General features: G+C 55.1%; 1 protein-coding gene across 4 annotated transcripts in view; it reads right to left on the reverse strand.

Moving 5' to 3' along the window:
• The window catches only part of GOLGA7B (golgin A7 family member B), a 45124-nt gene that overhangs the window by 19614 nt on the left and 12727 nt on the right, over positions 1-12783 (reverse strand). The window contains exon 1 of one of the 4 annotated variants that reach the window (XM_089314576.1): positions 5298-5396. The exons of the other annotated variants lie outside the window; for them this stretch is intronic. The gene's annotated coding sequence lies outside the window, so the exon portion shown is untranslated. Of the gene's footprint in view, positions 1-5297; positions 5397-12783 lie in introns of those variants that run through there. 4 annotated transcript variants of the gene reach the window in all.

The raw sequence follows: 12783 nt of genomic DNA on the forward strand, positions 1-12783 counted from the left end.
GTCTTTAAAGAAGGGAGACATTAGAGGTTGTTTGTATGCTGATGGGGGGAGTCTTGTGGAGGGGAAAACTGGTAGTTCAAGAGAGGGTTGGGGCACGCGTTGGGGCACAGCGGGTCAAGCCTTGCTGCTTGGGATTCCTGCATCCAATATTGGAGTGCTGGTTTGAGTCCTGGCTACTCTGCTTCCAATCCAGCTTCCTGATAATACACTAGGGAAGGCAGCAGATAAAGACTCAAGTCCTTAGGTCCCTGCCACCCACATGGGAGTCCCAGGTGGAATTCCTGGCTCCTAGCTCCTGGCTTCAGCCTGGCCTAGCCCTGGCTGTTGCAGGCACTAGGGGAGTGAACCAGCATATGGAAACTCCTCTCTCTGTCTCTCTCTCTCTCTCTCTCTCTTTCTCACCCCCTCCTCCTCCCTCTCCCACTCTGGCTTTCAAGTAAATAAATACATCTCTTGTATTAAAGTAGATTAATTGTCGTAGAAAGCCCTAATAGGTCAGCAGAGAAGGAGATGGATCCAGGGAGGGCAAGCAGAGGGGATGACTTTAGCAAGGAGCACAGCTCATTTCCCTCCCCGATGGCGAGTGAAAGCACAGGATGAGCAGCCACTGATGTGAGCTGGTTAGGAGATTTCAGCAGCCAGAGACGAAGATGACCTTCCTCGACAAGCACATCGACCAGTGTGTACAGAAAGCTCGCCACGGGCCAAGCACGCTGCAGGCACTTCTTTGGGGAGCCCAGATCGAGTTCTTGACCTTGACACTGTAGGACTAGGACTCTATTGAGGGCCTTGGGATTCTCCATGCAGGCACAAATGATCCCTTTTAATACCGAGCTCCTCTGACCAGAAAGAGACGTGAAGAGCCTCAGCCTTTTTTTTCACTACATTGCCTCCAGGGTTGTTGCAACAATCTTGACAGACCTCAAGGCTTGGGGGCATCAGAGCGGAAACCGTGGACAGAGACCCTCAACAGGAGTGGGGAGGGTTTCCCCGGTGCTGACTCGAGCATGGGGTGGGATAGTCCTACATTCCAGGCATCTGGACTCTGACTCCCGAAGCAGAGAGGCCTTTGAGATTTAATCTGCATAATCACTATTCTTCAGGAGCCCTGGGACAACCCAGCCCTATGCAACAGCCTAGCTCTTTGATGTTTTTGTCATAAATTAATGAGTTTGCCCACAAAATAACATCAAAGAAGAGCCACTAACTAATTCGCTGTTATCATCCTCCAATCTGCGGCTGCACTGGATAACCTCCAACAAAAAAGGACCAGAGCCAGGAAAAGAAACCGACTGAAAGGTTTGGAAATCGTGATATTGGAAAGAGATGAGAGGAAAGCCAGCGACTGCAGCCTGCAGAGGAGCTGGAGAGAGCTAACCAACCGCAGGCACCCACGGAAATGCAGGGGAGACGCCGGTGCCCTGCGCTCAGGTCTGGAAGGAAAGCCATCGCACGAAGGCTTGAGGGGGAGACAGCGGCCTGGAGGGTCTCACACACCTGGAGGGTCAGCTCACAGCTCACTGCAGACCACGGGAGGGGCGTGGCAGGAGGCTGCGTCCCTGGTGCGATCATAAACAAGTCTCAGGTGCTCTGGGCCTCACTTCTCCACCTGTAGACGGCAGGACTACCTTTCTCGCTCCCCTGAAAGGATCCACTCGGGCACAGGAGGCTCTCTCTAGATGTTACCCGACTCTTCCAAATCGGGTCTTTCAAGAGGGAAACAGGAAAAGATTTATGGGGATGCCTCCCTGGAGGTCTCCCAGGGGACATTTCTTCCGGGCCTGGCAGGAGTCCCTAAGCAGCACGCCTGCTTCATCTCACTTGGTGCGCGGTTTTTGAGCCTGTACTGTGAACAAGGGAGAGGAGGATGACCACGGCTGTCCCCAACCCCGGGACACCAAGTGTGATCAAGTGATGACCGGTGCTATGGTCCGAGCCCTCAGAAACTCATGTTGAACGGTAACCCCCATTAAGAGATGGGACCAAGCGGGACCTTTCCCAGGTGATAAGGGCTCTGCCCTCACTAATGGATGAATCCATCACGCAATTAATGGATGAACAGGCTCATGAGTTATCTCATGGGTGGGTCTGCCACAAAAGCCAGCTGGGTTAGGTCTCTCGCAGGCTCCCTGCTTCTATCCATGAGAGTCTCTGCCAGCAAGAGGTCATCACTGCGGGGGGGGGGGGGGGGGGGGGCCTTGACCATGGACCTGAAACACGAGCGAAAATAAACCTTTCTTTGTAGCTCTCCTTGTCTGTGGTATTATGTCTTCAGCCACCGCAAACAGACCAAGACAAGCAGGATCTGTAACAAGGGCTAACACGCAGATTCCTCACAGTTGGGGGGTCCAGAAAAGGTCTCACAAACCACTTGCCATTTGAACTTGGCCTTCAAGGATTAGTGTCAGGTCCTGCCCACCCCTACCCACATCCCCAAGAGCAGATGATGGAAGACACTGCGCAAGGGCAAGAAGGTGTGAAAGATGCCAGGGAGCAAAGGACCTCTGGAGCCCCAAGTTCAAGAAAGAGGGACAGAGACGTGGACGGAGAGGACCTGTCCTGAAAACAGAGCAGCCAGACCACAGCACACGTCTGCGAGTGGAGCCACTAGGAGGTGACGAAGCCACAGGGGCCACCTCCTGTCTCAGGTTCATTCACAGTCACAGCTGTCACTTGCTGTCCAGAGAAGTGGAGTAGGAGGCAAAGCTTATCAACATAATTCACAGCCCCCCCCCCCCGAGGAGAGACTGCAGGAACTGGGGGGACATCAGAGGACTCTTGGCCACAATGGTCACCCGTCGTCACAACAGCCACTGTGCTGGAGGCCAGAGTGCGCACGGGCCCCCGGCCCTGCAGTGGCCGCTGAGGCAGCAGTGCTGACGGACAAGCTGTGTTCGTCTGTCCGCCCCGTACAGACTGACAGCCGACTCACCCATCACCCACACCACAGCCATCTAAAGGAAGACGGCAAGCCTCTGACTCAACTAAGCAGATTATTTCAGGGAGTTAATAGGCACGGGCATAAAGGGTAACAGGTGCTTATAAAGCATCATTAATTATGAGAGCCAAAAGGGATCACGGAGTGCAAGCCAATTTTAGCTGCGGAACCTTTTGTTCAAACAAAACCTCGAGTGAAGTCAGATCTGTAAAACAAATGCAAGAAAGTGGGTTCGGATGAAGAGAGACGGATGTGCTGGCTCTACCGCCTCCCCACTCCCCACGGAAGCCCTCCGGGTCCCTCGCCCAACCGTGGGGTCCCCGCCGCCAGGCTCAGCAGCATTTCTGTAACCAGTATGTAACACAAGGCTGTGACTTTAAAAATCCAAACACACAAAAAGGCTTCTAAGAAAAACAAGAGTCCCTCACCTGCCCTACCGCATGCCTTCCCCACCCTGTCATTTTTCTCCAGAAGAAATGACTTTTCATTCTCTTAGTGTTTGCTTTCAATTCTTCTGCTAGTTACTTTTACATCATTAAATTATATGCCTGAACTTCCATGGCTCGATTTATCAACTTTAGAAACCTTGTCCTGTTTTCCGTGGCGACAGAAGAGAACCTGGCTCACAATGCCACCCTCACCTCCCAATATAATTACAGCACCATTTGGGCTTAATTTTTATTTTCATCAAAGACCTACATGCAATTAGCTTAAGATTCCAACCCGGGCAAAAGACGTACAGCAAGAAGCAGAGGTGACGTCCGTCCATGCCTGCCCCCGCCATGCCACTCAGCCTCCTTCCCACTCTGGTGGGTGGACTGTAGAAAGGAGAACAACAGACTTAGTCCCCTTTCTTGCCTTCTCTGTAGCACTCACTACCTTTTCCAGCGAGCTCTGTAGTTTACCCATTACACTTCTGTTTGTCTTGCCTGCTGAGTGTAAGCCCAGGCAGGGGTCTTTGTTTATGTCCACCCATTGAAGCATCCCAAATGCCTAGAAATGCCTGGCTCAATAGATACTTGTTGAATTAATGACAGCACAATTCTCCAGAAAGGAGAGACAGAAAAAGTGGTTTCTTTGAGCCTCTTAGAATCATTTTGCATCTGGTTTGTTCCAGGGGAAGGAGGAGAAGAATTTGTGTCGACGACAGAGTTCTTCCGAGCCAGGCGGGAGGCGCCATGACAGATGGAGGGCTCAGTCCAGGCCTCCCTGCTGGCGTCACAGGCTTGGACAAGCGGCTCCGGCTGCTGTCTGCTTAGGGTGGTGGAGTCAGCACAGCTCCGGCCGTGGGAAAAAGCAGAGTCGCTTCCCCCTGGCGTAGCTGGGCCCAGCCGTGCTCAGAGCCAGAGGCCCTTAGCCACGGGCCACGCTCAAGCACCTGCTGTGTCCTGGGGACCACTCCGGGCTCTGTGGGCTCCAGCACTAGGAGCCCCATCTTACAGGTGCGTCTCGAAGTCCATGAGTCCCAGGATGCTTCCTTGAGCCATCCCACAGCCACGGCCTTCCAGACACCTCTCCACAGCGCGTATCTTACTGTGCTCCACCCACCTGGCCCCACAGAGCTCGTAGAATTCCTGGACAGTGGCCGGGTCACGGGGCAGGCTCCACAGCATTCCAAGTTCCACAGCCACCCCCCACTCCCTGCCTGCGGCCCAGCCATCCCTCCTGGCCTCAGGGGTTCCCTGTACCTAGTGCCTCCTTACCCAAAAGATGCCAGCCCGTCCTCACCAAAGCCACAACCTCCAGGCCCCGATTTCTCCTGGGTCCTGCCCATCCGGCCCCTGCCTCTCCTTCCCAGCCCCGCCTCGCACCCATGCCAGCAGCCGCAGCCAGAGGCGACTGTTTCTCAGTCCCTCAGAAGTGCCACTTTCCTCCTCATTTCTGAGCCTTCTTGTTCATGTGCCCTCCTATTTGCCTGCTTCTCTACCTGGCAAAGGTCTTCAGGTCTCAAGGTCAAACTCACTTCCTGGGACTGGTGCTGTGGCGTGGCAGGTTAACCTGCGGCCTGTGATGCCTGCATCCCACATGGGCACCAGCTTGTGTCCCGGATGCTTCGCTCCCAATCCAGCTCCCTGCTGATGGCCTGGGAAAAGCAGCAAAAGACGGCCCAGGTGTATGGGTCCCTGCCACCCACGTGAGAGATGAAGCTCTGGCTCCCGGCTCAGCCCTGACCTTGGCGTCCACTTGGGGAGTGAACCAGCAGATAGAAGCATGCTCTATCTCTCCCTCTCTTAGTAACTCTGACTTTCAAATAAATAAATCTTTTGTAAAAAATGCATTCCCATGGTGTCTGAGTCCGTTTGGTGCTGCTGTAATCAAATACCTGAGACCGGGGAGCTTACAAAGAACAGAAACTCACCTCTCACAGCTCTGCGGTCGGGGTATGGGATGGGGGCCCCGGCAGGCTCAGGTGCTGCTGAGGGCTGCTCATCTGCTTCCCAGCTGGCGCCCTGGTGCTGCCTTCTGCAGGGGGGAGGAGTCCGAGTCCCCGAGAGCCCTACCCTGCACAGTGCCTGCTTCACACAGGGGAGGACCACTCACGGCACAGTCACCCCTTAAAGGCCCAACTCGTGACCTCATCCGGTTGGCTTCACAAATGGGAAGGAGCCACACTCAAACGTCAGCACTGGAGGAAGCTTCCTGGCCACCACCACCGAGCCACGGTTAGGCGCCCCTGGGCTGAGCACCCTATGCCACAGAGTACCCTATGCCCGCGCTACAGTAGCAATCAGACTTTCTAAAATGTACTTGTCTGTCTTCCCTGTTAGACTGTCAGCCCCTTCCGCTGCATTTCCAGCACCTAGAACAGCACCTGGGATGTAACAGGTGCTCAGTCAACACTTGCACACACAAGGAGGGTGCGTCACAGGAAAGGGACCACCAACACTGAGCCTTACGCACAGAGAGGCCTGGTTCTTATCCTTAGAGGACTTCACGGTCCTGTCTGGGAAAGCCAGCTTAGACACCACGACACAGACAGCAACACGCTGAGGAGGGGACGTCCCGGTGTTCTGGCGACCGCGGCGAGGTCAGAGGGGAGGCATTCCGTACTCAGAGGAGGCAGATGCGTGAATGGGCAGCTGGGAGTCAAGGACGAGGAAGGAGTGTCTGAAAACAGCGGGCCCTGCTGCTAGCCTGGACCACTCTGTCAGGAAGCAAGGACAGGGGCCGGCTGTGGCACAGCAGGTAACACCGCCACCGGCGATGCCAGCTTCCCATGTGGGCACCTGTTCGAGTCCCGGCTGCTCCACTTCCAAACCAGATTTCTGCTAATTAGAAGATGGCCCAAGTGCTTAGGCCCTGCACCCACGTGGGAAACCTGGAAGAAGCCCCTAGTTCCTGGTTTCTGATCAACCCAGTTCCGGCCGTTGCAGCCATTTGGGGAGTGAACCAGCAGACTGAAGACCTCTCTCTCTCTCTCTCTCTCTCTCTCTCTCTCTCTCTCTCTCTCTTTCTCTTTCTCTGTAACTCTTTCAAATAAATAAATATTTAAAAGAAAGGAAGGAAGGCCATGAGGAGCCACAGAAGCCAGGATTTGGTCTCCTGGGCCATGAGGAGCCTATGGGGATACAAAACAACGGGGACCAAGAAGAAAGAACCCTGTTGGAGCCATTCGTTTGGGAGCAGCAACAGGGGTGGATCAACAGGGGAAGGGTCGGAGCAGGGAGGGCAGCGAGGGTGCCACTGTGCTAGTCCAGGTGCTGGGCTTGTTAAAGGGACAGATGACAGGAACAGCTTAAACGGAACCCCCCCCCCCCAGGCTGCTGCCTGACGAAGGACCTGAGATGAAGAAGGGGGAAGACAAAACTGATGCGGGACCACCCACTCCTCTCTGTGGTTGGCAGGTGCCATGGTACGAAGGCACAAAGGCAGATCAGGTGAAGTCCATGCCGGTGCCCAGGGGGAAGAGCAGCTCCCGTGATTGCTCAGGACCGAGACGAGAGCACACGCAGGGGAAAGCTGGAGCAGAGTCTCCATAAAACGCCTAACTGGTGCCGTGAGGGTGAGTCATTTGATCCTGGGTGGGGGTTAAAGGGCGCTAGAGAAGAGTCCTGACGGTCTAACCTTGGGCAACACTGAAGCTGAAGACAGTGTGATTCCAACCCCGGCTGTGTTGCTTCCAGCTGGACGGCCTTGGGCAAGTTCAAGAGCCTCTGTGAGCCTTGGCTCCACACCTGTGCAGGTTGGACACTACTACCTAAGTCACAGGAGTATTGTAAAGGCCAGTAAAGTGAACCCTGGCTGCAGCAGGTGTCCAGCACGGGCAGCTCATGGGGAGGAGGTGTCAGGGGACAGCAGCTGGAGACCCGCAGCCCTGGACAGCACAAAAGCCAAGGGAGGAGCAGCTCTCTAGATGAGTGGAACACAGTGCCAGCTCCTACAGAAAGTTCAAGAGGAACTGGGATTACACTGCTGAGTCTTTAAACAGTGCAGTCTGTGAGGACCCAAAAGAAGCCAGTGAACAGAGCAACAGAAAAAGCAAGAGACAGGATGCATACGAAGGCACCCATCAGTCAGGACACTTCAGCAGCAAATAGGTTATCCTACTAACATCATTTGAGTGGTAAAGGCATATAGTTAACCTTTATCTTTTTTTTTTTTTTTTTTTTTTTGACAGGCAGAGTGGACAGTGAGAGAGAGAGAGACAGAGAGAAAGGTCTTCCTTTTGCCGTTGGTTCACCCTCCAATGGCCGCCGCGGCCGGCGCGCTGCGGCCGGCGCACCGCGCTGATCCGATGGCAGGAGCCAGGAGCCAGGTGCTTCTCCTGGTCTCCCATGGGGTGCAGGGCCCAAGCACCTGGGCCATCCTCCACTGCACTCCCTGGCCACAGCAGAGGGCTGGCCTGGAAGAGGGGCAACCGGGACAGAATCCGGCGCCCCGACCGGGACTAGAACCCGGTGTGCCGGCGCCGCTAGGTGGAGGATTAGCCTAGTGAGCCGCGGCGCCGGCCCAAGGCATATAGTTAACATAGCAAGAAGCCTGGAGGGTGCAGCTACAGGGTTAGCTCAACAGCTCCCCAATGACCCCAAGACCCCAGGCTTCGTCCATCCCTTTTCTACAACAACCAGAACACACTGGCTTCTCATTCTCAGACCTACTGCCTCATGGTTACAGGAAGGCTGCTGCAGTGCCAAACATCACACTGCCCTATGTAAACATCCACAACAGGTAGTAAGTGGGAAGCCTGCTTCCCTTCTCGGGGAGATAAATCTTTCTCAGCCCCCTAGCAGATATCCCCTTATATCTAACTGGCCAGGACTGGGTCACATGGCCACTTCTGGGAACAAGGGAAGGAAGCCAGGAAGCTGTCTATCATTTTCAGACTCTAGGGGAAGGAAGAAGAGGTTGAAAAAAGCCAGACTGTGTCTGTGGCCAACCCTGTCTGCAGCGCCACCCAGCTCATTCACGAAATCTGGAAATCACAAACCCGGGGACACTGAAGATGACAATGAGGAAGGGAAGGAGAGAGGGGGAAGGGCCCAGGCTTGGCAGAGGAGGGAGGTCCTGTCCCGAGCCACTACCAGCAGGGAGAATGTGGGCATGGAACAAACTCTGAAGAGGGAGCAACCCGGACCTCCAAGAAACAAGACCCGGCTGCTTTGGGGAAGCACTAGAAAATCAAGAAGGGCACAATGAGAACCGCCTAGAATTAGAAAGACCCACAGATGGAACAAGAGGCTCCTTAGGCACAGACGCCCATGTCCCACACTGCAGTGCCTGGCTCCGAGTCCCAGCTCCAGCTCCTGACCCCGGCTTCCTACCAGTGCACACACTGGGAGGTGGCAGAGATGGCTCGAGTAGTGGGTCCCAGCCACTTGGTAGACCTGGATCAAGTTCCCAGCTCCTGGCTTCAACCTTGGCCCAGCCTCAGCCTTTGCAGGCATTTGGGGAGTGAACCAACAAATGGAAAGTACTTGCTCTCTCTCTCTCATTCATATGTAAATAAAATTTAATAAAAATAAAAAGGGTTGGGGCCGGTGTTGTGGCGTAGTGGGTAAAGCCACCGCCTGCAGTGCCAGCACCCATATGGGTTTGAGTCCTGGCTACTCCTCCTCTGATCCAGCTCCCTGCTGATGTGCCTGGGAAAGCCGCAGAAGATGACCCAAGTGCTTGGGCCCCTGCACCTGTGTGGGAGATCCGGATGAAGCTCCTGGTTTTGAATCAGCCTAGCACCAGCTGTTGTGGCCATTTGGGGACTGAACCAGCGGATGGAAGATCTCACTCTCTCTGCCTCTCTCTGTAACTCTGCCTTTCAAATAAATAAATGAAAAGGCTCAATGCACAAGTCAAGAGGGCCGTGGAGTAACACCAACACGTTGGTTCTGCTGCCAGGAGTATCAGCAGCCACAGCCACTTGGGAAAAACATTCAGCCTGTGGCGCAATCCAGGAATCCCCCAGCAAGACACACACACCATACCTGTGTGTCTGTTCTCAGACCAGAGGATGAATAATTCAAGCATGATTTGTTCCCATCCTGGAATACTACATAGCAGTTAACAACAGGCATGGCACCAAAAAACAGGGCAGACCCAAAAAGGCCTAAGGTGACAGACGATGCCTGCACTGACATCAAGTTCCAAAACATGCAAAAGTGAAAACAGTATGTGATTCAGTGTGTAAACGTCAATACAAAAACCACAACGAAAGGCATTTAAAAAAAAAAAAAACAGGAAAGAAAAAGATAAATACAAAATTCAAGAAAATGCTTCATTCTAGGCAGGGTTGGGGACCAGGATAACGGGGGACCCCCAGGTGGGAAGGAGACATCCCTGCTGTGAGGCTGAGCGGTGGGCACAGGTGTTCTCCCCGCTCTTGTTCCTCGGCCTTTGCACACTTTCCAGAAACACGGTCTCGTACCCATGCAATCTTTTTTTTTTTTTTTTTTTTTTTGACAGGCAGAGTTAGACAGTGAGAGAAAAAGAGACAGAGAGAAAGAGAGAAAGGTCTTCCTTTTTCCATTGGTTCACCCACCAAGTGGCGCTATGGCCAGCGTGTTGCGGCCGGCGCACCGTGCTGATCCGAAGGCAGGAGCCAGGTGCTTCTCCTGGTCTCCCAAGCACCTGGGCCATCCTCCACTGCACTCCCGGGCCACAGCAGAGAGCTGGACTGGAAGAGGGGCAACCGGGACAGAATCCGGCGCCCCGACCAGGACTAGAACCCGGGGTGCCGGCGCTGCAGGCGGAGGATTAGCCTAGTGAGCCGCGGCGCCGGCCTCGTACCCATGCAATCTTAAGAAAGGGGGAGAGAATGCACGTGAGACAGCGGCACCTGTGCCCGCCCAGCGAGGGGCAGAGCCCTCCCTGCCACCTCAGCACGTGGTGCCTGCAGGGCGCAGCCACCGGGCTCAGACAACTCCCCAGCCACTCTGGGTTCACACAAAGGGGGAGAGCCCCTCCTTGGGGGGGGGAGGGGTCAGGGAGAGATGGAGAGCAAGCCAGCCTCTAGCTTGCCTTTCCTTGAGGGACTGGGTGTGAAAATACTAAAAAGAGAAAGAGCAGCCCCCTTTCGGGAGGGCTTGCCCTGTGCAAGGCGTAGCTACTTGAGCTACTTGATCTCCGGAGGTGCAAGGCATAGCTGCTTGATCTGCAGAGCTCCCTGCAGCTTTGTAACAAGTTAGGGAGGTAAAAATACTGTCTCGGTTTCAACAAGGAGAGGACAGAGGCTGGACCAAGTTCAGTCCCTCACTCATGTCCCATCCTGAGTCGGCGGGAAATCCAGGCGCTCACATTTACAGGGGCGCTCTCCCTGGGTGGCCACCCAGCCGCTGCAAGCTGCACCCTCGCACACGACCTGCACCCATCCGGCCACACAGCTGGCTCCTTCTCATCCAGAGATGCACGCTCCCTGCCCCCTTGCAGGGGACCACGCCCCACAGCTCTCCTGGGCAGGGTCCATCCTACCTTCAGAGCTCAGCTTTGACTCCACCTGCTCAGAGCCCCCTGACCACGCCCTCCCACAGCCCCTCAGTTCCTCTCCCTCCCTGGCCTCTGGTTCCTCCCTGGCCCCTGGTCCCCTCCCCCATCCACATTAGTCTGCCACGGTGTTGTCTTCCCGTGACTTGAATGTAAGCTCCTTGCAGGCAGGGACCCTGTCTTCCATTTACCAGCACTCCCCACTGCTGATTCCAGGTCTGGCACAGGGCCCATACTTCACAAATGTTTGCTGAATGAATAAAGAACTGAGCCAGGCTAGTGGAAGCAGGCAGAGACAGAGACACGCAGATTCAAACTCATGGCCTGGTTCACTCCCCAACTGGCCGCAACGGCTGGAGTTGCGCTGATCTGAAGCCAGGAGCCAGGAGCTTCTTCCGGTCTCCCACGTGGGTGCAGGGGCCCAAGGACTTGGGCCATCTTCTACTGCTTTCCCAGGCCATAGCAGAGAGCTGGATCAGAAGAGGAGCAGCCGGGACTAGAACCAGTGTCCATATGGGATGCTGGCGCTTCAGGCCAGGGCTTTAACCTGCTGCACCACAACATTGACCCTGACACGCAGATTCTAACTCATGTCCCAGTTCAGAGAGGGCACTGCCCACCTCTCTGTGCCCAAGAAGGACTTGGTAATCACGCCCTGTCTTCAGGCTGTGCCTGGGCAGCCCTGGGCATGCTGGGAGGGAGGAGGTGGCAGATCACAACTCTGCTCTGTGGGGACACGCCCACCTCTCTCCCCACTCCTAATGAGATCTTTCCTGGCTGTGGCACTGGGTACTTGGCAAACAGCATTCCAGAAAAATACCCCAAATTGGAGGATGTTCAGACATAAAGTATCTGGAACAATGCAGGAACGGGGGAGATGGAATAATTAAAACAGATGAAAAGGCCCACACTCAGGCCTTGCCAAGTTAAATGGGATGGGATAATCCCGTGGGAGGCTGAAGGTGGTGTGAAGCCCACAAGGGAGGGGAAGTGTTGGGACGGCGTGGGCGGGATAATTACGGGAAATGGAGGAAGGTGAATCCCTGGGAATTTTAGGCTTAGTGGCAGGAACCATTTCCTCCCTGAGAAAGCTCTGAGCTTGGGCAGCAGTTTCCTAACGGAAGGAGCGGGATGCCATCCCGAGGGCTTAAGCTCATCTTAAGCCACGCCTGGAGACTCTACCAACAGGCTGGGGTCAGTGTTAGGGCCAGAGGTCACCTGGAGACAGGGTGGTGCGCTGGCTGTTGGCCCAGGCTCTGTGGTAGGAGTGCGTTGCGTGTCAGCTCCGAGCCCCACACGGAGACCCTCGGGGACTTGGCTGGATCTGCAGCCGGACCCCTGGAGTGCCAAGGTTTTGACTGGCTCTGAGGGGCAGCTCCCCACAGGAGCCAACAGGAAGTGCTATGCAAAGATGGCAGTGGCTCCCAGGCAGACACTGCAGCTGTGGCAGTGTGAGATTTCTGGGAGCTCTGTTTTCCAGGCAGGAGAACCCAGCCAAGCTCCAGCCTTCTGTCGCCAAGGTGGGCGCAGGGCCCTGACTGCAGAGATAAGCCTGATCTGTGAGTGTCTGTGCTGGGTTTGCAGAAAAACGCAGTCCCCAGGGAGAGGGCCCGTTGGGGTCTCAGAGATGGATGCGTTCATCTCCAGCAGGTTGAAGAAGGTGAGCGTGTGGCTGGGTCGGGGACACAGCCAGCAGAGGCTTCACTTGTGAGCACTGGACAGGACGCGGGTGACCCCAGGGATCCCATCTATGGCCTCTGAAACTGACTTGGTTCCCACACCTCCTGGAATGAAAATCAGGGGGGCTGTGGCCTGCAGCCAACAATGCAAACATCGGCAGCCAGTGTCACAAAGCAGCATGAACAGAGCTAAACAGAGCACACAGGAACCCCTTGCAGCCCTTCCTTTCCCACTGGGGAGGGCACAAAGCC

The sequence above is a fragment of the Oryctolagus cuniculus genome, chromosome 15 (genome assembly GCF_051225735.1).
Source record: "Oryctolagus cuniculus isolate XC-2025 breed Fujian yellow rabbit chromosome 15, ASM5122573v1, whole genome shotgun sequence".
Taxonomy (NCBI): domain Eukaryota; kingdom Metazoa; phylum Chordata; class Mammalia; order Lagomorpha; family Leporidae; genus Oryctolagus; species Oryctolagus cuniculus.